Raw genomic sequence first — 27,365 nt, forward strand, 5'->3', positions numbered from 1 at the left:
ACATGAGTTGAAATTGAGTCTGTCGCTCAATTGACTGAGCCACCCAGGCATCCAATACTTAGCAGACTTTTAAAAAACATACTTTCAAATGGATTATGTATGTCTTCATAACATCTTAAGATCATAAAGACTGGCATTCCCATTTTAGAGATGAAAGAACCACATATATCTATAAACTAATTTGATTTTCAACTTTGAAGGATGGTTGTTCCTATTTTTTATTTTAGAGAAAAACAAAACAAAACAACTGAACCTGTGAGAAGTTAAATTATGTGTCCATAGTCACTAAGTTGCCAAGTAGCCCATTTGTGATTTATAAATCCCAGTCTATCCAATTCCAAAGTCTCCGTCTTTCCATAGTTCTTCCAACGTGTACCAAGATATAGCACAAAGAACACAAACTGTGACTGGGAATAAAACTATTTTTTATTGGGGCACCTGGATGGTGCACTCAGTTGAGCTTCAGACTCTTGGTTTTGGCTCAGGTTTGCGCCCAGGGTCTTGAGATCAGCTCAGCATGTAGTCTGCTTAAGACTTTGTCTCCCTCTCCCTCTACTTCTCCAACCCACGCCTACACTCTCTTTCCCTGCTAAAATAAATAAATAAATTTGAAAAATTATTTGAAAATTTTGAAAAAATAAAAATAAAAAAAATTTAGTATCTGCTAAATATATCAAACTTTGTCATTTATCTTAACGATAATTCATACAAGTAGTTTTATTTTTTATTTTATTTTCTAAAGATTTTACTTCTTTCTTTGAGAAAGAGACACATAGTGACAGAGATAGCAAGAGAGAGCACAAGCGGGAAGGAGTGGGAGAAGCAGACTCCCACTGAGCAGGGAGCCAGCCATGGGGCTCCAACCTAGGACCCTGGGATCATGACCTGAACCAAAGGCAGGAGCTTAACTGACTGAGCCACCCAGATGCCCCACAAGTAGTTTTATTTATAATATGACTCACCAGTGGTGCTTAATGTATGGCAGGCATAATGTAAATTAGCAGAGGGGGATAAAAGTTTGAGAATATACATGACAAAACAGAGGACGATAGTCTAATCATACTACTAATAAGTGGGAGAGAAGATTTGAAATTACATCTATAAGGATCCAAAGAAATATTCACACAAAATCTTCCTTCTAACTTTAATCATTGCCAAAAGAAAATATAAAATCTACATCTATTCCATAACTTTGCTGAATTTTCTCACAAGTATAGTTTTCCTGATTTTTTTTTTTTTTGCATGAGACAATTATAAACTATAAGCCTATAAAGTTTTGATTCTCCATTAAATACTACGCTGGGAATGTAATAATTGGATTCTCTTTCCTCCCTTGACTATTCCAAGACCAGCTAGCTGTTCTGGTGTTGAAAATTATTCTTTGTTAGCTAAACTTTTTTGCATATAACTTCAATTATGTTATCATTCCAAGTTATTATGGTTTAACCACACTGGGTTTTATATTACTATATTAGTTATAAAAAGGAACATCATTCTGTATATGAAGTATTTGAGTTACAGAGCACAATACAAAAAAAGGAAAAAAACTTTTTTTTTTCGTCTTTACAAACTTTCTTGGCACCCAGTTTAAATATGAGGAAGTCAAATTGTGTTGGAGTGCCTCTTCCTCTAGTAAAATATTTTTTTAGATTATTTATTTATTTATTTGACAGAGAGCAAGAGATCACAAGGAGGCAGAGAGGCAGGCAGAGAGAGGGAGAAGCAGGCTCCCTGCTGAGCAGAGAGCCTGATGTGGGGCTCGATCCCAGGACCCTGAGATCATGACCTGAGCTGAAGGCAGAGGCTTAACCCCCTGAGCCACCCAGGCGCCCCGTCTAGTAAAATATTTTTTATGGAAGCAATCTCCATGGTTCACACACACACACACACACACACACATGTATGTATATATCTACTAAATAAACAGGAAATAGTTGTATTTGTGTGAAAAGAAAACAGATAAAAGAGAAAAAAATCTTGAATTTTAATCCTGGTTTTAGTAAAAACTTACTGCGTGATCTTAAGCAAGAACACTCTCTGAGCGTCAGTTTCCTTTTTTATAAGATAGCATTAACTTCTTTTTTTGTTTTTTGTTTTTTTAGGATTTTATTTATTTATTTGACAGACAGAGATCACAAGTATGCAGAGAGGCAGGTGGCGGGGGGGAGAGGGGGGAACAGGCTCCCTGCCAAGTAGAGAGCCTGATGCTGGGCTCGATCCCAGAACCCGGGATCATGACCTGAGCGAAAGGCAGAGGCTTAACCCACTGAGCCACCCAGGCGCCCCTAGATGGCATTAACTTCTACCTATGTGAAAATGTGAGGTGTCCACCTTAAAAATAAACCTTAATACTAAGAAACCCACCATGTCACTTTAGAAAGAGCACCACCTGAAAATTCAGTATATATTAGTCTTCTAGTTAAGTTAGACACTGCTGAAGAGCTAAAAAAGCAAAGAAGAGGCCAAGGCAGGAAATACCCTTTCCAGATCTTTCTACACCTCATTAAGTGATCATGGGAAGGTTATTTAGATTTTCTCTGTCCAGGTATGTCCTTCTGTAGTATGAGGAAGCTACCAGAATTTCTCTCTCTCTCTTTTTTTTTTCTTTTAATTTTCCCAAGCCTGGAAAAATGAACCACCTTGAAAGGCTCCAAACACTCTCATCAGTAATTTTACAGTAATTAAAATCAGTTAATAAATTATTTCTCTTTTCCCTTCCTTCCTACCTTCTTCATTTCTCTCTTTCTTTTTCTTTCTCTCTCTCTTTCTTTCCTTCCATCCATTCATCCATCCCTCCCTCCCTCTCTGTCTCTCTTTCTTTTACATTTCATTGGCTATAAAGTTTTGGCCTAGAGTAAACAAAATCAACTCAACTCAGTGAGAAATTTAAAAAATCCAATTGGCCATTTTATATTAATAACACAATTTCGACACAATTAATTTGCTGACTTATATGCGAGATTTCCGTTTATTTGTTTCCTTCTACCCTACTTTTCTAAAGCCAGAGCTTCCACTAATGGCAGACGCCACTGTTATTCATGCCCTCCATCTTGATCATTTCCATGTACATTGGCCTGATTTAACAACTGCCAGCATCTCTTAGCCTGAGGGCTTTCCCGGCCAGTAAGGCCTGTTTTTCCTTCCCTTTTAGCAGATTGGAAATGCCCAAGAATTAATGGCCCTCCTGTGTAGCCCTCCCCCGAGGCTGTACAAACACCTGAGCCCCCTCTGAGCCAGGGGTTCTATACATCTCCCAGAGTTCTCTAGCGGATTAAGGCTCAGTTGCCCTTTCTTGAATGCCTTCCTTCCCTGCCCCACTTTCCCACTTTCCTAGGCTATCTTCTGGGACCTGCCAAAGAAACTCTTTAAACACGAATCTCTGTTTCAGGGTTATTCTCATCCAAAAAGATAAAGATCTTAAGGTTTTAGAACACCAGAGGTCACCAGGAGCTCCTCAATACAACCTACTGCCTTGATATAAATCTCAAACATTGCTGCCAGGCTCCTATTTCTAAAGCCCAAATATGATTGGGTAATTTCGCTGCTTATTTTTTTTAGGTTGAAATTCGAACTCCTTAGTATGATACAAAAGATCTATGGAAATCTAGTACTTGCCTAATCCTGCAGACTATCTTCCTTTTTTGTCCTGTGGTGAGAGTAGAGGAGACACTGGAGAAGCAACATTTACTGGGCACGTACTATACTAGCACTTGCACTAGTTGCCTGGTATGTGTTATACGGCTGTAGCACAAACCTACAAGGACAAGATGAATAATTTCCATTTTGCAGATGAGGAATTTGTCAGCAAAATAACTGCCTGAACTCAGTCACTCTGCCTCTGACCATCTAAGCCTTTACTGAAATTCAAGTCTAAGTGATTCCTAAACCCTTTCCATTCTGTGGTTTCCTCACTCAGAGTGACCACACCCCCTGATTTACCTGGGACAGTGCTTGTTTGCTTGTGTTGACCCAGAGCAATTATGAAAAGCACTCCTTTTCACTCTCAAAAGTATTATCCTGGTTTTGTGGGTGAATTATACGGCCCCTCTGGCCATAGTCTAAAACCACCATGCTATCCGCTGTTTCCGGCATGCGCTATACTCACGATTCCATTTCCTGCCATGTGCTGTTCCTTCTGCCTAAAATGTCTTTTCTTTCCCATTTCTCCTGGAAAAATGATGCCCAGAGCTCAGGACCCTGCTCTTCATTGTCGTCTCTGGGTTGTCTTCCCATTATTCTAGCTACAGGCAAGGAGTTTGATGTTCTCCTCTGCGTTTCTCATACCCCATGTTTACCATTATTCTACTACAGTTTTTTGAGTATTTGTCAGTCTTCCTACCAGCCTGTGAATTTCTTAATGTTTGGGCTGTACCTTCATGATCTCTGTATACCCACAGTACCTATAATTTCCCATGGCCCACAAGATGCTTATTAAATATTTGTTGAATGATTGGATAAGTGACATAATAAAATCAGAAAAATCTAGTCACCTGCAGAAATTATTATAAAAAGCAGAAATGGGATCTTTCAAAAGGAGCAGATTTATACTAGCTAGCTCTGACTTACTTTACCTGGAGGCTGCTTAATTCTGAGCAAGTGTTTAGAGAGCCTCTGATCTAGCATCAGCATTCCTATTTCTATCATGTGCCTCAGGCTCCATTTAAGTGGTTAGGAGTCAACCTGTCTGAGTTAGAATCTTTGTTCCTCCATTTCCTACCCAGACTATGTGAAACCTTCAAGTTTCTTTCCAAAGAGGAAGGGTGCCTCAGTGTTAATGGGTCCTGCCTAAGAAAGAGAAGGAGGAAAGTCATTTAGAAAACCTGAGAAGCTGCGCCACAGTGTGTCCAGCATACTGACTCTCTAGGCTCCAATGTAAAAGGCTGCACTGATGCTCTCTGCATCAAAACTCATGACCAGCAGGCTATTCTCTAGGATTCTCTAGTCTTCTACTCTAGCCAAAGGAATTATATGATTGCTAAGAAACAGTTGTGTCAATTCCCAAATTTTTCTAGCACCTATATTTACTAGATTATACAATTTAATTAAATACCACATAAACTGAAAAATAGGCATGTGAAAAGGACAGATGTTTGTATGAAAAGCTAGGAGAGTTCAAGACTTAAGGTAAGTCTCTAAAAAGTGCTGTCAAAGTAGGCTTGTATTTTTAAGTGGATTTTTTAAATTGAAGTATAGTTGACATACAACGTTATATTAACTTCAGGTGTAAAACACAGTGATTTGACTGTTAATACTACACATTACGCAATGTTCATGATGATACATATAGTTATCATCTGTCACCACAGGACGTTATCACAGTATTATTGCCTATTTCTCTTATGCTGTGCTTTCATCCTCATGACTATTTTATAACTGGAAGTTTGTACCTCTTAATCCCTTCACCTAAACCCTAAACTAAGCTTATTAAGAGAGACAACTCTAAAATATTTGCAAGATGGCAATGTAAAAAGCCCTAAGATTCTGCACTCAGGTTGTTTCTCCCATGTCTTTACATTCTTGCTTCAAGGAAAATCACATATAGAGAATGATCTATGTGGTAATGAGCGACAGACAGTATGGAACTCTAGTTGGCAAATTCATAATCAAAGAAAAGCCCTTGGCTAACAACAACAAAATATTATTTTATGTATATCTTATTATAAACAAAAAATAATTTTTAGGGTTATATATGCAGTCTAACATTCTATGTTATTTAAATACCTTTTTAAATTTATCTACTATAACCAATAATATAATCGACTATAACCAGATAGTTCTGATTACACTGCAGTAAAGAAAACCCTTGAGTCTCAGTGAATAACACCACAAACTTGATTTCTTGCTCATCCTAGGTCTTAGGTCCTGGAAACCTGTCTTCCATGGATGACGGTCTGAAGTACTTACCATATGAAACATGCACTCTCCTAGGTCAACTGAAAAAGGAAGAGAAAACACAGAGTACTGCACAGCTCTTCAGTGCCACCTACAATTGGTACACTTCTCTTCTGTATATTAGCCAAAGCAAGCCACATAACTACATCTAAACTCAAGGATGTGGAAGAGCCTAACGCTCTCATATGACAGAAGGGGAGGAGGGTGAGAAATACTGGTGAGTAGCAGGGATGTCGACCACATCAACCTACTACTGTACCTAGCATGTGAAATAAGATGCCCTCTGCTTGATGAAATGAACGATTTTAAGGCAGAGAAAGAGATCAGTTTTTCTTTAAATAATTAAAATAAATATTTAAAATTGATAGCTTAGTGATTATATTTTCAAGGCTATTCTTTATTTCTGAGAACGCATAACCAATTAAAGTAATTCTAGAGAAGACTTTAAATAATACTTAAGTCATGAGCCCCCAAAGTTTAATTCAGTCCACACAATTTTATTCTGTCATCAAAATGTAAAATGTATTTCCCCAATCACGCTTTCTGCTTTTATATCTAAAAAGTAAAGAATATTAATACATTAAAAGCCTCATACCAAAAAAAAAATCCATATATTATCAGTGGAATCATTAAAAGACCTAAGATCCAGAAAGTTCAATTTAAAAATATTTTGAATTTCAAAAATGATTTTAAAAATCACCCAATAATAATCCCTAACATTTTTCTTTTCTTCTTCTTCCCCTTCTTCTTCCACTCCCACTCTCTCTCTTTTTTTTTCTTTTTGCATTATTATCTCATTTTTATTTCATTTCATAGCTACATTCTCAATGTCAATTTTCAGGGCAGCTGCATTTAGTGTAGATATTATATTTCATTTTTCATCTTAAAATACAGTATATCATAGAATTATATCTAACTTTTTAGACTTTTTAAGTACAGTAAATAGTGTTATATTGGTTTCAGGTGTACATTAGAGTGATTCAACAATTCTATATATTACTCAGTGCTCATCATAATAAATGACATCATAATAAATGATGAGCACTGAGTAATATACAGAATTTTTTTTTTACCCCAAATCAATACAGCTTTTATTGCATCTTTAAAATATCACAAATAAGTCTGAAAAATCATCTGGCATCTTGCTGTTTCTGTAACTGGAAAACTTAGATCTTATTCATCAGCCTGCAGAACTGTTCCTTTTTCAGGAATATAGATGCCATCCAAAAATTTTCTGATATCCTTGTTTTTCACTGTTGTGGCTTCCTGAATCAAAGCAGCTGAGTTAGTGTCATTTCCTCAAGAATTAACTCATCTTTCTGGGCAAGCAACACCTGGCCTCATCTGAACCCTGCGAATATATTTTCACCCAAGAACAAGAGAATCATTCTCTTAAATAACACTGATGGGCAAGTGAGCATACACAGACCTCATCTTGTAATGGAAGCCCAGTGTAACACCCTTGATTGGGTTCTTTACATGACTACAGATAGTGCGAACAGTAGCCAATTCTTTTCTAGTTGCCTGCCATTTTTCAACTCGGAGCCTCTTCTTTTTCTTTCCAAGGAAACTGAGTTCTATGTTGATGTAATTGAAGTTCCATCAGGGTAACTCTCGGGTTCTTCACAGTAACAACAGTTTCCTTAAGAGTGATGCTGGCATTTTTCTGGAATGTCGACAGTCTGAGTGCCAAAAATGGTCTTCATTCTCACAATAGATGTGGCAAAAATGATTTTTACTCTTAATCCCCTTCACCCATTTCACCCATTCCTTCACCCACCTCCCCTCTTGTAACCATCAGTTTGTTCTCTATAGCTGAGTTTGTTTCTTAGTTTCTCTCTCTTTGTCCCTTTCTCCATTTGTTTTGTCTCTTAAATGCCACGTATTGAGTGACATCATATATTTGTCTTTCTCTGACTTATGTCACTTAGCATTATACTCTCTAGATCCATTCATGTGGTTGCAAATGGCAAGATTTCCTTCTTTTTTGTGGTTGAATATTATTCCATTGTTTCTATGTATCATATCTTTATCCATTAATCTATTGAAGGACACTTGGGCTGCTTCCATAATTTGGCTATTATAAGTAATGCTACAATGAGCATAGGGGTGCATGTATGCTTTTGAATTAGTGGTTTCTCTATTCCTTGGGCAAATACCCAGTAGTAGGATTACTGGATTGTAGGGTAGCTCTATTTTTAATTTTTTGAGAAACCTCCATACTGTTTTCCACCTGGCTGTACCAGTTTGCATTCCCACCGACAGTGCATGAGGCTTCCTTTTTCTCCACATCCTTGCCAACCTTTGTCGTTCCTTGTTGTTTGTTTTAGCCATTCTAACTGGTATAAGGTGACATCTAATTGTGATTTTGACTTGGCATTTTCCTGATGATGAGTGATGTCGAGCATCTTTTCATGTATCTGTTGGCCATCTGGATGTCTTCTTTGGAGAAATGTCTGTTAATGTCTTGTGCTAATTTTTTAATTGGATTATTCGGTTGTTTGAGTGTTGAGTTTTATAAGTTCTCTATAAATTTTGGATACTAACACTTTATTGGGTATGTCATTTGCAAATATATTCTCCCATTCAGTATGTTGTCTTTAGTTTTGTGGTTTGTTTCTTTTGCTGTACAGTTTTTTATTTTGATGTAGGCCCAATAGTTTATTCTTGCTTTTATTTCCCTTGCTTCCAGAGACATAACTAGAAAAATGTTGCTATGGCTGATGTCAGGGAAATTACTGCCTATGCTCTGTTCTAGGACTTTTATGATTTCAGGTCTTTAACACATTTTGAGTTCATTTGTGTGTATGGTGAATGAAAATGGGCCGGTTTCCTAGTACCATCTGTTTAAGAGACTATTTTTTTTATTATTGCCTACTCTTGCTTCTTTTGTTGAAGATTAATTGTCCATATAATTGTGGGTTTCTGGACTTTGTATCCTGTTTCATTGATCTATGAGTCTATTTTTTGTGCCAGTACCACACTGTTTTGATTTCTACAGTTTTGTAGTATAACCTGAAATCTGGAACTGTGTGACGCCTCTAGCTTTGTTTTTCTTTTTCAAGATTGTTTTGGCTGTCCAGGGTGTTTTGTGGTTCCACACAACAATTTTAGGATTTTTTTTTCTAGTTCTATGAAAAATGCTATTGGTATTTTGATAGTAATTGCATTAAATCTGTAGATTGCTTTGGGTAATACACTTTTTTAAACAATATTTGATTTTCCAATCCATGAGCATGGAATATCTTTCCACGTGTTTGTGTCATCTTTGATATCTTTCAACAATGTCTTAAAGTTTTCAGGGTATAGGTGTTTTATCTCCTTGGATAAGTTTATTGCCAGGCATTTTATTATTTTTGATGCAATTATAAATGGGATTGTTTTCCTAATTTCTCTTTCTGTTGCTTCATTATTTGTGAATAGACATGCAATGGATTTCTGTACATTGATTTTATATCCTGTGATTTACTAAATTCACTTATTAGTTCTAGTAGTTTTTTGATGGAGCCTTCAGGGTTTTCTATATATCATGTCATGTCATCCAAAGACCTTGAAAGTTATTACTTCTTTCTTACCAATTTGAATGCCTTCTATTCCTTTTTCTTGTCTGATTGCTGTGACTAGGACTTCCAGTACTATGTTGAATATAAGTGGTGAGTGGACATTCTTGTCCTGTTCCTGATCTTGGGCAGGGGGGAGCTCTGTTTTTCACCAATGAGTAAGATGTTAGCTGTGGGTTTTCCATAAATGGTCTTTATTACGTTGAGGTATGTTCCCTTTAAACCCACTCTGTTGAGCATTTTTTTTTTTAATCATGAATGGATGTTGTACTTTGTCAAATACTTTTTCTGCGTCTATTGAAATGATCATACGGTTTTCATCCTTTCTCTTATTGATGTGATGTATTGCACTGATTACTTTGCAAATATTGAATCACACTTTTATCCCAGGAATAAATCCCACTTGATCATGGTGAATGATTTTTAAATGTTTTGTTTTGGTTTTGTCCTTGTTTTTGTTTATTTTCAAATGTTTTGTTGGATTCAGTTTGCTAGTATTTTGCAGATTTTTGCATCTATGTTCATCAGAGATACTGGCCTGCAGTTCTCTTTTATTCATAGTGTCTTTATCTGGTTTTGGTGTCAGAGTAATGCAGGCCTCATAGAATGAATTTGGAGGTTTTCCTTCTTCTATTTTGTGGAATAGTTTGAGAAGAATAGATATTAACTTTTCTTTAAATGTTTGGTAGAGGGGCACCTGGGTGGCTCAATGGGTTAAGCCCTTGCCTTCTGCTCAGGTCATGATCTCAGGGTCCTGGGATTGAGCCCCACATCTGGCTCACTGCTCAGCAGGGAGTCTGTTTCCCCCTCTCTCTTTCTGCCTGTCTACTTGTGATAGCTCTCTCTCTCTCTCTTTCTGTCAAGTAAATTTTAAAAAATCTTTAAAAATAAATAAATAAGTAAATATTTGGTGGAATTCACCCATGAAGCCATCTGGTCCTAGACTTTTGTTTGTTGGGAGTTTTTGGATTATTGATTTAATTTCATTGGTGGCAACTGGTCTGTTCAAATTTTCTATTTCTTCCTGATTCAATTTTGGGAGGCTATGTGTTTTTAGGAATTTATCCATTTCTTACAGGCTGTCCAATTTTTTAGCATTTAATTTTTCATAGCATTCACTTACAATTCTTTATATTTCTGTGGTGTTGGTTTTTATTTCTCCTCCTTCATTTCCAATTTTATTTGATTCCTCTCTTCTTTTGATGAGTCTGGCTAAAGGTTTATCAATTTTGTTGATTTTTTTCAAAGAGCCAGCTCCTGGTTTCATTAATCTATTCTATTTCTTTTTTTTAAGTGTTGTTAAATTCTGCTACTATTATTGTATTCCTGGTAATTATTTCTTTAGGTTTGTTATTAACTGTTTTAGGTATTTGGGTGCTCCCATCTTGGGTACATAAATACTTACAATTGTTATATTTTCTTGTTGGATTTTCCCCTTAATGATTATATAGTGTCCCTCTTTGTCTCTCGTTACAGTCTGTTTTTAAAGTCTATTTCGACCAATCCAAGTATTGCTACCCTGGCCTTCTTTTCATACCCATTTGCATGATAAATGTTTCTTCAGCCCCTCACTTTCAACCTGAGTGTGTCTTTAGATGCGAAATGAGTCCCCTGTAGGCAGCATATGTGTCGGTCTTGTTTTCTATATATTCTATCACCCTATGTCTTTTGATTAGAGGAGTTAGTTCACTTCCATTCAAAGTAATTATTGATAGATATGTTTTTATTGTCATCTTGTTCCTTGTTTTATGGTTGTTTTCTCACAATTAGTTGACTTTCTTTAGTAATATACCTGGAATCATTTCTCTTGATTTTTTTGTGTATCTGCTACTGGTTTTTGATTTGTGGTTACTGTTAGGTTTGTTTGGAACATCTTCTTATAGCAGTCTATATTAAGTTGATGGTCACTTACGTTTGAATCCATTCTTTACTCCTTTCCTCATGCTGTTTTAGGAATATGGTGTCATATTTTACATCCTTTCATTTTGTGAGTGCCCTGACAGCTTCAGTCCAACTACCAGGTCACTAAAGAGCTAGGAAATGAAAAGGGGTGTCATTTGTTGGCCATTTTCTTCTCAATACAATGCCTTGCTTACCTGATAGACAGCTTATTAGAAAGAGAAATACATTCACATTTTTTTATTTCTTTCTTTAGAAAGAATAATAAATTATGCTTTTATTTAACTTCTAAAATGTTCATGACTAATCGGCATACTTTTCAATCTGTAATATTTTTTAGGTCATTAGTGAAAACATATAAACAAAGTATAAAAAGAGATGAGGTTTAAATAGACCTCATATTTAGAATACTAAAGATAGATCATCCATCTTTTCTTTTCCTTTAGTGTAAGCAGAGGGGGGTACAAGGTATAGATGGAAAGAGCCTCCCAGGTCATTCTGATAACCTCCCAGCTATGGATCTGTGTGCAGAAAGGAAGTCACAGCACTTAGGGAGAATTCTGCTGGACTGTTTACTAACTCTAACATTACCTGGAGTAAATTTCCTCTTATCCTCAGCATTGTGTGATAAACAATTTCTCTCCTAGTGTTATTTTTAAGGTTAAATAAGAGAATAGCCATAAAGAGCATTAATGCTGTTTACATATAAACTGGTTTGAAAGCTCATATGGAGGTCAGTGTAACAAGTTACCATCAAGATCATTAAAAATAATAATCAGCAATTAAATTCAATACTTAAAAATAACAAGCGCAAAACACCTACTGTGTGTTTAGAATTTATACCCACATGTTGACTACTTAATTTCCATTAAGTTAAACTTTCTTCTTATCCTCTTTGCTTATTTTCCTCAAACTTCTAGGAAAGTTGTTTACTTATAGTCACTACCCATTGGTGGGCAATGAAATAAATGTAGTGGGTTCTAACTAGTATTTTTAAATGAAATAAATACAACAGGCCAGATGTGAAACAGTCAAAACACATCACATGATTTCTTAGCAAGAACTGTATACATTCCAATAAATGGGTCATGACAGGGGCACCTGGGTGGCTCAGTGGATTAAAGCCTCTGCCTTCACCTCAGGTCCTGATCCCAGGGTCCTGGGATCGAGCCCCATTTCAGGCTTTCTGCTTGGTGGGGAGCCTGCTTCCTCCTCCTCTTTCCCTGCCTGCCTCTCTGCCTACTTGTGATCTCTAGCTGTCAAATAAATAAATAAAATCTAAAAAAAAAAAAAATGGGTCATGACATAAAATGTATTTCTTACTGTGTATTTTTTTAAAGCTTGTAAAATACTACTCTAGCACAGGCCCAAATGAAATTTGGTACATTTCCTACTATCAAACAGATCTCACTTTATTTCATCACTTCTCTAATTAAGAATAAAATAGAAAATGTTTTAGCCATCTATCAAGCCAAGTTTTTTGTTAGTAACTTTTATATCATTAAATATTGTTTAGAATGATTCTTACATAGCTGGCAACTCAAGTAAAGCAAACGTACATGATGTAGAACAAGAAGTTGCCTGCAGTTCACCCCAAGCGACTTCTGCTGAGAGGAAGGTCAGTGGTGTTACACACACAGCCCCATAGCACAGGAGCAGAAGGTGAATCCCTTTAGATTTATGCTCCTCAAAGGAGGGACTTGTCTCACTGACATGGCTTTAGAAGATCTATATTCCATCAAGGACAGAATATAGCACAAGAGGAGAGAAAACAACTTGTCACAAAGACCAGGGCACAGAGACTCTATGCATGGCAAAGTGAGTCCTGAGGCAATAAAACCTTCCTGGTTGTGCCTTCCCATCTGCGACAGGGCACCAACCTGGGGGCCACACTTTGGGCCAGCAGAGAAACACTGCTCCGAAAGACATGTAAGTAGAGACAGATCACAGAAGCATCATATGATCTTTCTAGATCACTTACATTATTGTCCAGTCATCCACAGTTCTCATTCCAGAGTTTCATCATGGAATCAAAAAATGCCATTTTTGTAACAAGGATTCAAAAAAATGCCATTTTTGTAACAAATCCCTCTACATGGGAAATGGCTCATCCTGCACTGATTCAATCAAAATTCTGACACCCAATATGGACTGAGGGAGATTAGCAGCCTCCTTTCAAATCCTGCCTCAATGAGCCTAACGTCTGCATGGCTGTGCTACCCACTGAGCACACATATAAAGGTGCCACCCGACAAGAAGGCTTTCTGGTTCATCACTGCACCACGGGATGCCATGAAGGCAGTCATAGGCTGTGACAAATTTAATACCCTATTACTTGCGTTTTCTGTACTAGGATTTCATTTGGTGACATCACTGGATAAAACGGAACTTGAAATGTGTGTGACATTTTTGCAGGTGTTGCTTTTCACCAAAAATGTTATTTTACATAGTTTAGCCACAGTGCAGTGCTTTAGGTCTAGAACTAAACCTCAGGAAATCTAATGAGGTTGAAAAGAAAAGTGAAAGTTAACGGCCACGGCTTTAACAAAGGCTCGTCTTCCCTCAGGCTGTAAAGAGTCAGTAACTGAGTTCAGTAACTGAAAATTAAATTAGAGGAAAATGCCACCTCTGCAGCTACTGCTACCTTTAGCATTAACGGTAATATAGAATGGGGTGGGGGAGGGGGTTCTGCTGAATAGAGCCATCAGGAAACTTTCAGTGCCTCGAAATGGTATGGAAATCTGCTCTTACACCGTGTTACAGGATTCCATTGGGTTGTATTTTGCTGTCTATCTTCCTTTTCCCTCATACCCATATTCTTGTGTTTCCTCTTCTCTTCCTTCCGTCATTTTTTTTCTGTTATTCAGTCTTCATGTCCACTTTCCCCTCTCCCCTACCACCTAATTTCTCTTCTCAACAATTTGGTCGTTTTTCCTACCCCCCCCATATTTATATCTATACAAGAATAATTTAACCAATGTCAAGGTTCTTGTGATTTTCCCTGTTCAGAATCTGGGAGAAAACAGCTCAAGACTCTTCAGTGCTGGGAAAGCATAAGGCTTTTGATTTTATCTGGTAATATCAAATGAACAGGAACCACATTCTGGGGATGGTATTATCAGGTTAAGTGATAAGGGTGAGCAGGAAGAACTCATGGGCAGTGGCCCATATTTTTTAAAAAGGCAGGGGCAGGGGCAAAGACAGGAAAACAAATTAGACCTTATCAGGATCCTTCCCATTCTCCGAATAAGAATCTCTAAAAAACAATCAAGCAAGGTTGTCAATTTGGCCAAAAATCCTCGATGCTTTAGTATAATAAGATAGTACTTCCGCTCCTTTACTTCTAAACAAATTACTAAAAAACCTAACTATATTATACAGCAATAAAAAAATAAAGGCTATTTTATCATAATTTGATTATGCTACAAAGCACTGTGCATAGCAATTCGTGGATCTAATTTTAGTTGTAATAATCTCTTGCCCTGTTATGTAAATGGGAAAAGACTTTCTACAGGCTTCAGATAGAGATAAGCTTCGGATCGAAAGCATGCAAAAGCCATGGTTCAATTACTCTAAAGTGATCTGCATCATATGTTACAGTACATCTCTCCGCCTTTGCACAAAAGCTAGTATCTGCTGCAAATTAACCATCTTTTTCTAAATGCCTACAGATGCCCTCTGAGTTTACGGATTCAAATTAAACCCAAGTCCCACAACTATAAAATAACGGGTGCTTTAAAATTTTCTCAAAATATTTTCTCTTTTCATAACTTTCCTCCAGTTCTTGCCCTTACTTTTCAAGAAAAGACATGTTCAACTGACGGCAAGTACACATGAGCTCTCACTTCTAGTTCTGCGGGCCCCACCATTCTGCAAAAGGACAAACCACCAGAACTGTTCCATTCCACCTATGTCTCTGAAGGCCACAGAGATTCAAGTTCCGGCCCCTGAGCGGAACTAATTCTGATCCAACTTTGCACCTCAGAATGCAAGCATCTTGAGAGAATAGAACATTGCACCCATCCTTATCTGCTAGGGTTCCTCACTGGCTCTTTGAAATGCAATTTATAATAATCCAAATTTATCTATCCTCAGGAGGGGCAGGGCCTGGGGGACAGTTGGAACCATGCACTGGAACTATATCAGGCTTCCCCCTTCACTGGTCCTTTTCTTTCATCTCCTTATGGTGTAGCTTTATTGATCCTTACTGCAGACATGTTTGTGCACTATGGAAGACATGGTGTGGACCATAATCAACCCTTCTCCCATGGCTTGGCCATGGGAAGGCATGGTAATGCAGGCAAAAGATATCCTGGGGGAGGACTCTCTTGGTCCTGCTTGAGTCAGATGCTCTTTTCGCATGGGCATGCCCCCAACCATGATGGGGACAACTGTTTTGCAACTAGTTGTCCTCACTAAGATTAATCCAAGTGGAATTACAACATTCTCTTCCACTGTTTCTTCACTCTCCTATGTTGTAAAGAGTATACAGGTCAAGGATGGGACTATTTGGGGAATTTGTTTTCAATACAGTCACAAAATAAATTCCTTAACTAGACCCTTGGGTATGTCCTGATAATTCATGGTTACTAGTGGAAGAAACTTTTGATACTATGGGTTCCCAGGATCCTGACTAAAATGAAGTTTGATTTATTGTCCAGTATACCTCTACTACTAAGGGTCATTCTCACAAATTATAGCTTCAAGCCTTCACCAAATAGCTCCCAGACCTGTACCTTAGGAGACAACAAAGCCTTCATCGGTATCTCCACGTCGAGTCAATCCTCTTGCCAGTCCCACTATTTCGTTGCTTCTACTTTCCGTAAGGAGTTCTTGTTTTGTCCACAGAGTGAAACCTCTGCCACGCAGCTCTGTTGTAATATCCTGGGTCTCTAATCTGTTGCTCCAATTTTATGCTTAGTTCTCTCTGCTTCAATCCTGGCACCTATGAAGCTAGTACTTAGGTAAGTCCCTCACACTAGGCTTTCCAAGGGTCATCAACAACCTCTGAGTGCCAGTAGCTATGACTGAGTGTCCACTACTTCTGGCTGGATCTCCGGGAAGAAGCCTTCATTCCATCACCCTAAATCGCTTCTCTTTGCCACCAGAAGTCATAAAACAGGCCTTGTCCTCTCCCTCTCTCAATACCCTATTCCAGTCGCCTGCTGACACACACATTTCTTGCCTATTTGTGGGTCAGCCTCATGTTCACTGCCCAGCTTTTCCAAATGCCTCTTAATAACTACTGCCAGAACTTCTCTTGTGAGCTTACCCTAAGGATGTGTGAGGTTCTCAGTCCTATGCCTTACCAGGCAGGTCCATTTTATCACTGATCAAATCGTTGTGGTTGGTAATTATGAACCTGTGATTTTTTTCATGGAGATACAAAGTCATGCAAAAGCCAAAGCATATCAAGAATAAATTTCACAAATCATAATGTTTCTCTGTTGACAAAATAATTAAACACAGAACTCATGAAAGCCTCATGAAACAATCAGTGGTGTTGATTAGAATAAGATTTAGAGTTACTATAGAGAGGGACTTCTTTCACCTTCCTTCTTTCCTTCCTGTCTTTTCTTTTCCTTCCTTTTTTCTTTCTTTCTCATTCTGAAACATACGGTTTTGAGCCAGGAATTGTGCTAACGATAGGGGACGAAGATCAATTTATATATCTATAATACACATGGAATGTATGTATCTATAATATACTGGCCCTTTGAGTTTTTACATCATAGATATTGAGACAAGTGAAAAACAAAATAATTACAGCTTCTGAGAGTCTACAGAAATTAAAGTGCTTGGGGGTGCCTCGGTGGCTCGGTGGATTAAGCCTGTGCCTTCGGCTCAGGTCATGATCTCAGGGTCCTGGGATCAAGCCCCACATCAAGCCCCACATCGAGCCCTGCATCAGGCTCTCTGCTAGGCAGGGAGCCTGATCCCACCCCACCCCCCTGTCTGCTGCTCTGTCTACTTGTGATCTCTCTCTCTCTCTCTGTCAAATAAATAAATAAAATATTTTTTAAAAAAGAAATTAAAGTGCTTGATTTTGACTAGAAAGGTTAGGGAAGACATTTTAAGAAACTGACTTGAGTTGACTTTTTGAAGAATGATTAGGATGAATTCAGCAGACAGCTAAGGTACGAAAAGGGCTTTCTTTTGGAATAAAATGGCAGAGACACAAGGTAAATGGGGTACATTTAAGGAACTGCAGAGAGCTCCATTTTGCTGGCACCTAGAATTGGTCCAGGAGCAGATGTAAAGTAATGAGTCTGAAAAAGTAGAAAGCTCTACACTCATAAGGTCTTTGAAAGTCATGCTACGAAGTCAAGACTTTATCCTGCAGCAGATGAGGAGTTACTGGTAGATTTTAATCAGTGGAGTGACAAGAATTTGTCTTGTGCTAGAGGAGGGCATATAGAAAAGGGGAAGGGGAACAGTTACAAAATTTCTAGAAAAGTTCAAAGCTCTGAAAACCTAAAATAAGGAGGTTGTAAAATAAACAGAAAGGCAAGTAGAACAGACATGAAGATCTTCGAGCATGAAGGCTCTGTCATTTCTATCAAGGTGGGACAATTCAGAAGTCATTTTAGTCCCCAAGATTCTTATGGCTGAGGCTCTAGTGCCTGCCTTACCTTTACCCTCTACCAAACCCACTTCCTTCCCCTTCCTTCCAGATGTTGATTTGAAGCAGAATCTGCATCCCAGAAACTAACCTGTAGCACAGAATGAGTCAAGGGGGAGGTAGAAACAACTAAACTTAGAGGCCAATTAGATGTGGGGTAGAAGGAAATGAAAGAATCTCAGAGAACTCCAAGAATTCAAGTTGGTGCTGGGTTGAATATGGCAAAGCCAACTCACATGGATTACATCAAAAGATAATAAGACTTTAGGTTCTTCACAAAGATCATATCGACATTTTTGTAAAATTTATTCATTATACATTTGGCTAGCAGAGGACGGGTGAGAATGAGGCTGAAGAGAAAAACTTTAGGGCCACAAAACACAAGCAATAGCTACAGGAACAGATGAGTTTGAGAAGAATACGTACAATAAGTTAAGAAAATGAAGGGAAACAGATTTATAAACAGGTCTGAATTCTTCAGTCATTCCAGCTGCAGCTCAATCTCCAAGTAACTATAATGATGGTTGTTCACTTTTTCTTGATGATATTCTTATTTGATGTGACCATCTTTATTGGAATATAAAGTTATTAAAGGAAGGGACTGATTTTATTTATATTTTTAACCCAAAATACCTTAAATGAAATAGGATCTATTACTGAATGGATATGGTACAAATATTAAAATGGAGTATCACCTAACTGAAAGTTGGAGCCTTCAATGCCCTCTGGGCTGAAGATGGTCGCTTTGAAGACTTCCAGGCCTGTGTGATACCCATTTCACTGCTCAATCTGTTTTAGCATTTCTTATATCAAAATATCAGGTAATGGTAGAATTTTGTGCCAAATTTCTGCTTAATGTCCAGTGACTGCCTTTATTTTATTCTGGCTCTTTAGAAAGTCTTCTTTTCATTTTGTGTGTATCTTCCATTTCAAAGTCATCAGCATACAGCAGTCCCAAATGACTCTCTCAACAACTTTCAAGGATTCTCACAGCCAGAAGAACCTCTCAGAGGATCAGAAGCACAGCTAATACCAGCTTACAGATTCCTTATTACATCCTTACACATGAATAAAACAAGCTAGACCTATTATACAGCTGTTTTCTCTCCATTAGAGACTGGGAACTGATCTAAAAAAAATCATGTAAACCCAACACTCTACCTTACCTTCTCTTGGCAGCTAAATTAGTCAAGTTACAGCAACTATACCATTCTCTTGCCCAAGACACCCTCACAATTCTAGGACTACATAGTGGGCAAAATTAGAATGTAGTCAATCCACAGTATCCCTGACAAGTACCGGGGAAGAGCAATTCAAAGTATAGACTAGTTGTTTCAGTCAGGAGATTAACTGGCTTATCTCAACCCCAAGGGCAACCTTTGGCTCACATCCAGGAAGTCAGCAGTTTTCAGGTTAGCCCTAGTCTGATCAAGCCATCAGCTGCTTGCCTAATCCCAGAATCATAGAATCATAGACCCAGACTTTTTCCACACAATTTAGGGTCTGAGCTGGCTATTTCTTTAAGGTTTAGCATGCCATCTTTTGAATTTTTTTCCCCCAACTAAATACTATCTGGAAATTTCATTAAAATGGTGTGTTCTTTGGTAACACTACAGCAATTCTTTACCTAGAAAGGAAACTATACAAATAAATTAATGTTAAAATGTCATAACTAATATAAATATCAATAATATTAATACTAGTGTGCTATTAATTTTATCTTAATAATAATTAATATAAATAATAACATATTATAATTTATATATAATATCTTCTGGATATGACTTTAGGAGCACTGCTTACAAAGTTTAACTGACTGTACAGATGCCTGGGTGGCTCAGTCGGTTAAGCTTCGCTCAGGTCATGAGCCCAGGGTCCTGGGATCAAGCCCCGCACTGGGCTCTCTGCTTGGCAGGGAGCCTGCTTCCCCCTCTCTCTTTCTGCCTGCCTCTCTGCCTACTTGTGGTCTCTGTCTGTCAAATAAATAAATAAAATCTTTTTTAAAAAAAGAGTTTACTTAAATTATTTTGTTTAACTGATAAATATTAGTTTGTTAATACTACCTTGGTGACAGTAATTATTTATATCCCTACTTTAGAGTGAGAAAAAAGAATTTAGAATTTAGAAAGCCTAGATAACTTGCCCAAAGTCACAAAGTAGCAAATGTGAAATTGTACCTCAAGTCTGCCTAGCTCCAGAATACAGGCTCTTAACCATGGTATTTAATATTGCTAATATCCAATATTGCTAAATTTAAAAATTTGTAAAATTATATACAATGCTTCTTTTTTAAAACAGAATGAAACCTATAAAACATTCATCAAATTGTAATGCTACTTTATGGGACTTTTATTGAGACTAGCTAAGGGTCTTTATGGACTCAAAAACTGAAAACTAACCACAGCAATTAGTTGTTCAGAATAAAAGCCAGGCTTGAAAGTCCTCTTTTGCATTGAATTTCAAATGTTCCACTTTGAATGAAACAGATGTTGAACTTTAGATTAGTTCAATCTGCATTAGGTTTATCCTGTGCACACAGTAAGATAGTACTAACATGGGCACTTGCGCTACTTTCTCTTTAGGGACACCTTTCCCCAGACCAGCTTCATCTGCAATTTAAAAGAGGTCTTTTCAAAGAAACAGAGGATTTTACTTAAAAGCACAAGAATTAGTCTAGTGGGTCTGAACTATGGTCCATCCAATATTCTGTCTCTTCTAGGAGCATACAGGGGAATGTCATGTGATAGTGGTCTTCTATCATGTGAAACTCAAAAGGTTAGGGATACACCCGGAGACTTCTTGATATTTTTCTGACATGTGTGAATTCAGATTAACCTTTCTAGAAGCCTGTATTTTAGGTTTTCATGATATAAAATTTCTATGTAACCACTACCTTTTGAGTAAACTAACATAGGAAACATCTTTGATTTGTGGATCCCAGATTCTCTCACATGAGTTCAGTTGACTCCTGTTCTCCCTTTAAGGCTAGTCAAACCTATCCCAATCTATCATAGATTCAGTTGTTTACTGAACTATTCTCTATTAAAAGGGAAGTTAGCAAGTGTTAGGTGTTAAAGGCAGATGAACACCAAACTGAGAGGCATAATCAGAAGGACAGAGTAGAAACTTAAAAAGGATTAGCTCTGGAAGTCAGCAGTTATTGGAAGTATTTTATGTAGTGTGCAGCGCCTCTCCAAATGACTGAGCATAGTGTGGAGAAGTACATCAACAGGCTGGTGTGCTCCTAAGTTCCCAAAGAAATCTATCAAATTGTCCAAGTATATTAAATCATCCATGCTAATTGAAAAATACAATTCACAATTCTGTTTGTTCTCTGAGCATAAAACAGAGACATTCATATACAGGTAGAAAATGGGAACATATCACTATGCCCCAAAACTTAGGCACCTTCTCAAAATAATCAGGAAAGAAGGTGTACAGGTGTTACCTTTATCAGATTTAAACCTATCTGGTTCCAGCTTTAAGAGTTTCCACCTATTCTCACCTATTTCTCTGGATTCAGTGTACAGTCTATATTTACTTTATATCTTTTATGACTGTGTGAGCTTCAGCCATATAACCCCTTAGCTTTTGCCTCTCTAGTCTATAAAAAACACTGTTTTAGTCTCTCCTCATTTTTTTAAAAAGATTTTATTTATTTATTTGACAGACAAAGATCACAAGTAGGCAGAGAGGCAGGCAGAGAGAGAGGAAGGGAAGCGGCTCCCTGCCTAGCAGAGAGCCTGATGCCGGGCTTGATCCCAGGACCGTGGGACCATGACCTGAGCTGAAGGCAGAGGCTTAAACCACTGAGCCACCCAGGCATCCGCATTTCTTTGTTCTTTCCATTACAATCTGAATTGGAAATTTGGATCATTTAAAAATTTTCATGTTGAATAAATTTTCTTAGTAGGTTCTAACCAGTGTTGGGAATATGAGGAAGTCCAGGGGGAACTGAGTTCCTTCCCTCAACCTACAAATCAATACACTATTGCATTGGTTCTGCCCAAACAATCCAAGTCTAAATTCTTTAGGCTTCCCTCCAGAAATTTCTGTTTTTAGGCCTTGTCTCACCCCTATGCTAACCCTCTGGGGCTTGAGACAAATACCAAAAGCATTTCTATAGACAATAACATTTCCAACACTGCATGATGATACTGAGGTGGAGCCTGTGAATTTTCACTTGTCCAGGCACACAGCTCTAGGGGTCATTTTTAGATGGATATCATAACACTTGAATAATCCCAGGCTATTCTCCAGATTGCAGCAGCATCTTCCTATCTAATCTACACATCTTATCTGCACTCCCCTTCTACAAACTTTTCAAATACTCCACTCCATTAATATTTAATTATTTTAAAGATACATTCACTTTTTTGCCAGCCCACTTGTATATATAACCTACTATAAGATTTACATATATAATAGTATTTCAATGTGTTCAATTATTTGTGATATAATCTGTTGTATTTTGTTCATATTAACCTTTTTATTGTTAACATTGTGATGTGGCAGAGACTGGTTGACTGTTCCTTAAACACACCTCACCTTTTTTGGGCATGGACTTTTTGGACTCCATTCCTGATCTTGCCTTGCATTTAGATGCAACCATGTTGATGGAGTTCTAGCTGGTGAAATGTGTTTGGTGGATTGCCCTTCCAGATAAGGCCCACGGTAATCTTTCAAGTACCTTCTTCCATGTTTTTTTCGCTATGCTGCGTTTATATAAATAAACAAGACATCCTCAAAAGTCATATCTTGAGAATGGAGGAGACCAAGAGATGAAAGGTGTCTGGATCCCTGAGTAACCTACCCTATCAAGAGGAAAACCTATTTTTAACTTACATGAGTAAGAAATAAATGTCTACATAGTGTATGAACCATCGTATATTTAGACTACATTACATATTTTATATGAATTTTAGATTGAGTATCTTTTGGCATGATTTAACAAAGTTTTGTTCAGTTTCTGAGTAAATATTTAATAAAAATAAGTGTTATGATAAAAAGTATAATTAATATTTATTTATTTATTAGTATTTATTCATTGGCAATGACCAACCAGTGATTGCTCTAGGCACTTCACATACCCTAGCATGTTTAATTCCCTTGCTACCCTTTCAATTAGACATAACCAGTGTGCTCTCCAGGATGAGCAAACCAATGACCAAAAGAATTGTTACCCAAAGTTACCAAAGTGGCGAGCTGAGATCGCTACCTCTTTGTCTAGCTTCTAACCTATATTCTCCCCCACTACACCATGATCTTTTTCCCCAAGTTTTTTTTTTTTCCTTCTTCACTTAAGGTCCCAAATTATGCCATGTCCTTAAAATGAAAAGATGCCATAAAGTATTTCTTGAGTCATGAGCAAGGAGAAGGAGGAGGAGAAGAAAGTAGAAAAGGGGGAAGAGGAGGAGGGGGAAATATACTTTTACATCTGTGCTTGCTTTTCCACTAGTCAGGACAACAATTTGCGGAAAACTACACTAACCAATTCCATGATGGAGTCCTCAGAATTAGTAATTAAAATGAGTCTATCATAAACGTTATTGACAATCCAAAAAGTACATAACATTATCCTAGAAAAGAATAAAAGATGGGTTAGAGCACTGATTATTCACTACAACTACCATGATTTTGCTAAAAATAAATAAAAAATAATTACTAAGGTAACACTTGCAGTTGTGTGACATATCTGAAGCATTACAAAACCTCTTCTGGTCTCCACAAAGATTCTCTTGAGTTTCTCTTTTTTTTTTTAAGATTTTATTTATTTATTTGACAGAGAGAGAGAGATCACAAGTAGGCAAAGAGGCAGGCAGAGAGAGAGAGGAGGAAGCAGGCTCCCTGTTGAACAGAGAACCCGATGTGGGGGCTCAATCCCAGGACCCTGGGATCATGACCTGAGCTGAAGGCAGAGGCTTTAACCCACTGAGCCACCCAGGTACCCCTTGAGTTTCTCTTTAAAGGATGTAACACATTTCTGCTGGATAGCAAAAATCAGTTTGAAGTGTGATTTTTAACTTTTGTTACAGCTTTGGTGCAATGAATAGTCAAAACAATTATTTTTAGTGATCTGGAATAATCATTTTATATTCAATATTACTCCCAACTCCTTTTTTTAAAGGATTAGTTTTCAAAGAACATCCTCCCTTAACTACTTGGTTTTTTTTTTCTCTTCAATTATCACTAAGAATAGAAATAATCATAGCAGAAACAGTCTAAATTTTCTACTGCACAACTGTAAGCCGAGTTGACTTCTCTTGCACAAGTAACATTTTGTTTTGGGCATCTAAAATCTTGCAACTTTTATCCTGAAAAGTTCCATGAAAATGAAAAATCTTAATCAGTAGTAGCAAGTAGGGGGTTGAAAGAGTTCTGAAATATAAGTACAAAGATGTTTGGCCATTCCAGACCACCTTGCAGGTAACACGTGGGGCTGCAGTATTTCTTGGCCAGAGGTCATCTATTTTTTAGAATGCCATTCCCTACTTTGTAAGAAACTGATAAATCTTGAGGGTGTCCTATTAAAGTGTAAAGAGGATAGAGTCAATCTTTTTGGTATTTCTTTTATAAACTATATAACGGTTTAAAAAGTAATCCTACACCTATAATTGAGTATTCTTTAGAAAATAAAAAACCCCCTCTCACTTATACATTTAATCCTCCCTCAATACATAAACAAATCTGCAGTTTTCCTAGCTAACTGATTGAAGGTGGTTGTGCAAAATAACAGTATTCATGCCCAATCAAGATAGTTCCATACTCTCTCAGAAAACTGAAGTATCTCACCAAAATTACTGGGCATGAAAAATTTTACAAATTTTATTGGTGGGTATTAAGGTGAGCTAGGCAACATCATCAATATACATGAAATTCTTTCTAGATGTTTGCATCTCTTACTCATCTTTCAGTGTTGCAACTGTATCTCTGACTCCTTCTCTGTGGGTGTGTGACACAAAAGCTTGTCTAAATTTAATCAGATGGCAAGGTTACTTGTCTGGGGAGCACCCTTAATACAAAGAATAATAACCCAAGGACAGAAAAATCTACATTCCAGACTATAGTGTTGTGGTTTGTCTCTACAACATTGATTCCTTACATTCTTATTGGAATATTTTCCCCTCTTCTCCTCTGGTTCCATGTGGCCTAGGAGTTTTGCCACTCCAATTCTGTGACTAGGGCCCATAGCCCAGGTGCAGCCAAGGATTTCCCTACCCAAGAGGCACCTGGGTGGCATAGCTGGTTAAGTGTCCAGATCTTGGTTTTGGCTCAGGCCATGATCTCAGGGGGGTAAGATGGAACCCTAGGTCAGGCTGTGGGCTCAGCACAGAATCTGCTCCAGATCTTCTCCTTCTCCCTCTTCTCCACTGTCCCTCTCCCCACGTGTGCTCTATCCCCCCTCAACTAAATAAACTTTAAAAATCTTTAAAAAAAAAATTTCCCTAACTACAATGTTGATTCAGTAATAGACATCAGAATTAAGCCAAAGGCTAAGAGTCTGAAAGGAAATAGGGTACACACCACCCATGAATACAGCTAAGAGAGAATAAAACCTAAGGAAACAGAAATAGGATCTTAATGAGATCTTTTTGATCCTCATATCCAGTTATATCTGCAGCCACAGAATAATTCTGGAATTTTGTATCATGTGACTTAGGCTCAAGGCAGGTCTTCCATCCCATCACATGCTACCTAAATGATCTTAACTAACTCCTTTCTATAGCCTTTGTTTATTTCCTTAATGTTTTTAAGCAACAGCACAGGAAAAATTTAAATGGCCTCCCTCTATCGAATGCAAATTATCAGAACAACAACAATACTAAATCTACTAGGTTTTCCATACCTGAAATGATTTCTGTCAATCCTTCGGGCTAGCAATTGCGTGGTTAGTGGCTTCCCATAGGTTAAAGGCCCTTTCCACCAGATCATGCTGGGTAGGGGACAGGCAGAACATTCTCAAGACATCACTCATTCAAGCTGGCAATTAATACGGTTTAAAATGTGGTGTTACTGATCCCACATGTGCTGAAAATGTTAGCACTTCCACCTTCAAACTACTACTCTTAACTTGGTAATGAGATACTAAAACAAACAAAAAAAAGAAATGCAACAAAAATGTGACATAAACACAAGAGATAACCACTCAGCTTATGTACAAAGATGTAGTCAAATTCCATGTGATATACTATTTGTAGAACAAATTTTGAAAGTATGTCATTTTTTTCAAATTCTTGATTAAAAGTTATTTTCCTCTTTGAAAATGAAAATTGGTTTTATGTTCTTCTACTTGTCAAAGCCATTTAAGTAGATCAGGTTAGAGGTCCTAATTACAAGTTGCTGGCAGCCTGTGTTTATTCTGAGATACAGTCTGACAGGTTATACTGTTTGTTTGTTTTAATTTAAAGATAATTTACTACCCATAAAAGGTAAAAGATTAATGGTCCTAGAAATTGAAATCAGTTCCCTACTCACCAAGTAGAGAGTGTCTAAGGAAGTCTAGGTTTCTATACCAATTTGTGTCACAGGTGAAAATGTATTTTATATCCACAATAATTCAATCCTTGAGCTTTTCTCTTGAGATTGTCCACAAGGGTGCTAATTGCATTGGCGACTTTTGTTACACACATTAACAATTACTCTTAGTTCTCAACATCACTTTGTATAATATGACAGCTGGCAGACAGCAATGACTTTTTATCAATATTGCTGATGCTACCATTTTTAAACCAGAATACTCTATAATCCATTGCCAACTCTACAACCACCATTTCTTCTTTCAACACAAAACTATAATTGTTTTACATTTACCTCTAAAGAATTTCATCTATGTATGGATTGATGCCTTCAATTAAATCTTCCAGTATAAAGATACTTATGTAGACACTGTTGGGCAATTTAGAAAAGTCTTCAAATTGCACTGGTATTGTTATTACAAATAGACTTTAGTTAGCCAAAAGATTTTAGTGGTTTTACATGTATAACCTTATAAGTAACCATTATTGTGAAGTAATAAATGTTTAAACTTTCAGTTTCAAAATTATAAAAAATAAGAAGGCAGATATCTCAATAAGAAAAAAATGTGCAAAGAACATGAACAGGTAATTCCCAAAAAAAGACATATAAAGATTCAGTTAGTATATGAACAAGTAGTTGATGTCATTAGTAATAAATTAAATATTTTCATATCTAGTATTAGTAAAACAACAGTGACAAATCATTTTTTCATCCCATCAGATTACCAAAGGCTGAAAAGAGCAATGATACCTAACACTAACACTAATATAGTGCAGGTGAAAATGTAAAATGTCAAAATAATTCTGTAGGAGAATTTAACAGTATTTATAAAATTACTTTTTTAAAAGGATTTTTCATTTTTAGAAATTTATCCA

General features: G+C 37.2%; 1 pseudogene; it reads right to left on the reverse strand.

The window, feature by feature from the left end:
- Positions 1–6,986: 6,986 nt before the first annotated feature.
- Positions 6,987–7,598, reverse strand: LOC131831408 (large ribosomal subunit protein uL6-like; annotated as a pseudogene).
- Between the last annotated feature and the right edge of the window lie 19,767 nt (positions 7,599–27,365).

Source organism: Mustela lutreola, chromosome 5, assembly GCF_030435805.1.
Source record: "Mustela lutreola isolate mMusLut2 chromosome 5, mMusLut2.pri, whole genome shotgun sequence".
Classification (NCBI taxonomy): domain Eukaryota; kingdom Metazoa; phylum Chordata; class Mammalia; order Carnivora; family Mustelidae; genus Mustela; species Mustela lutreola.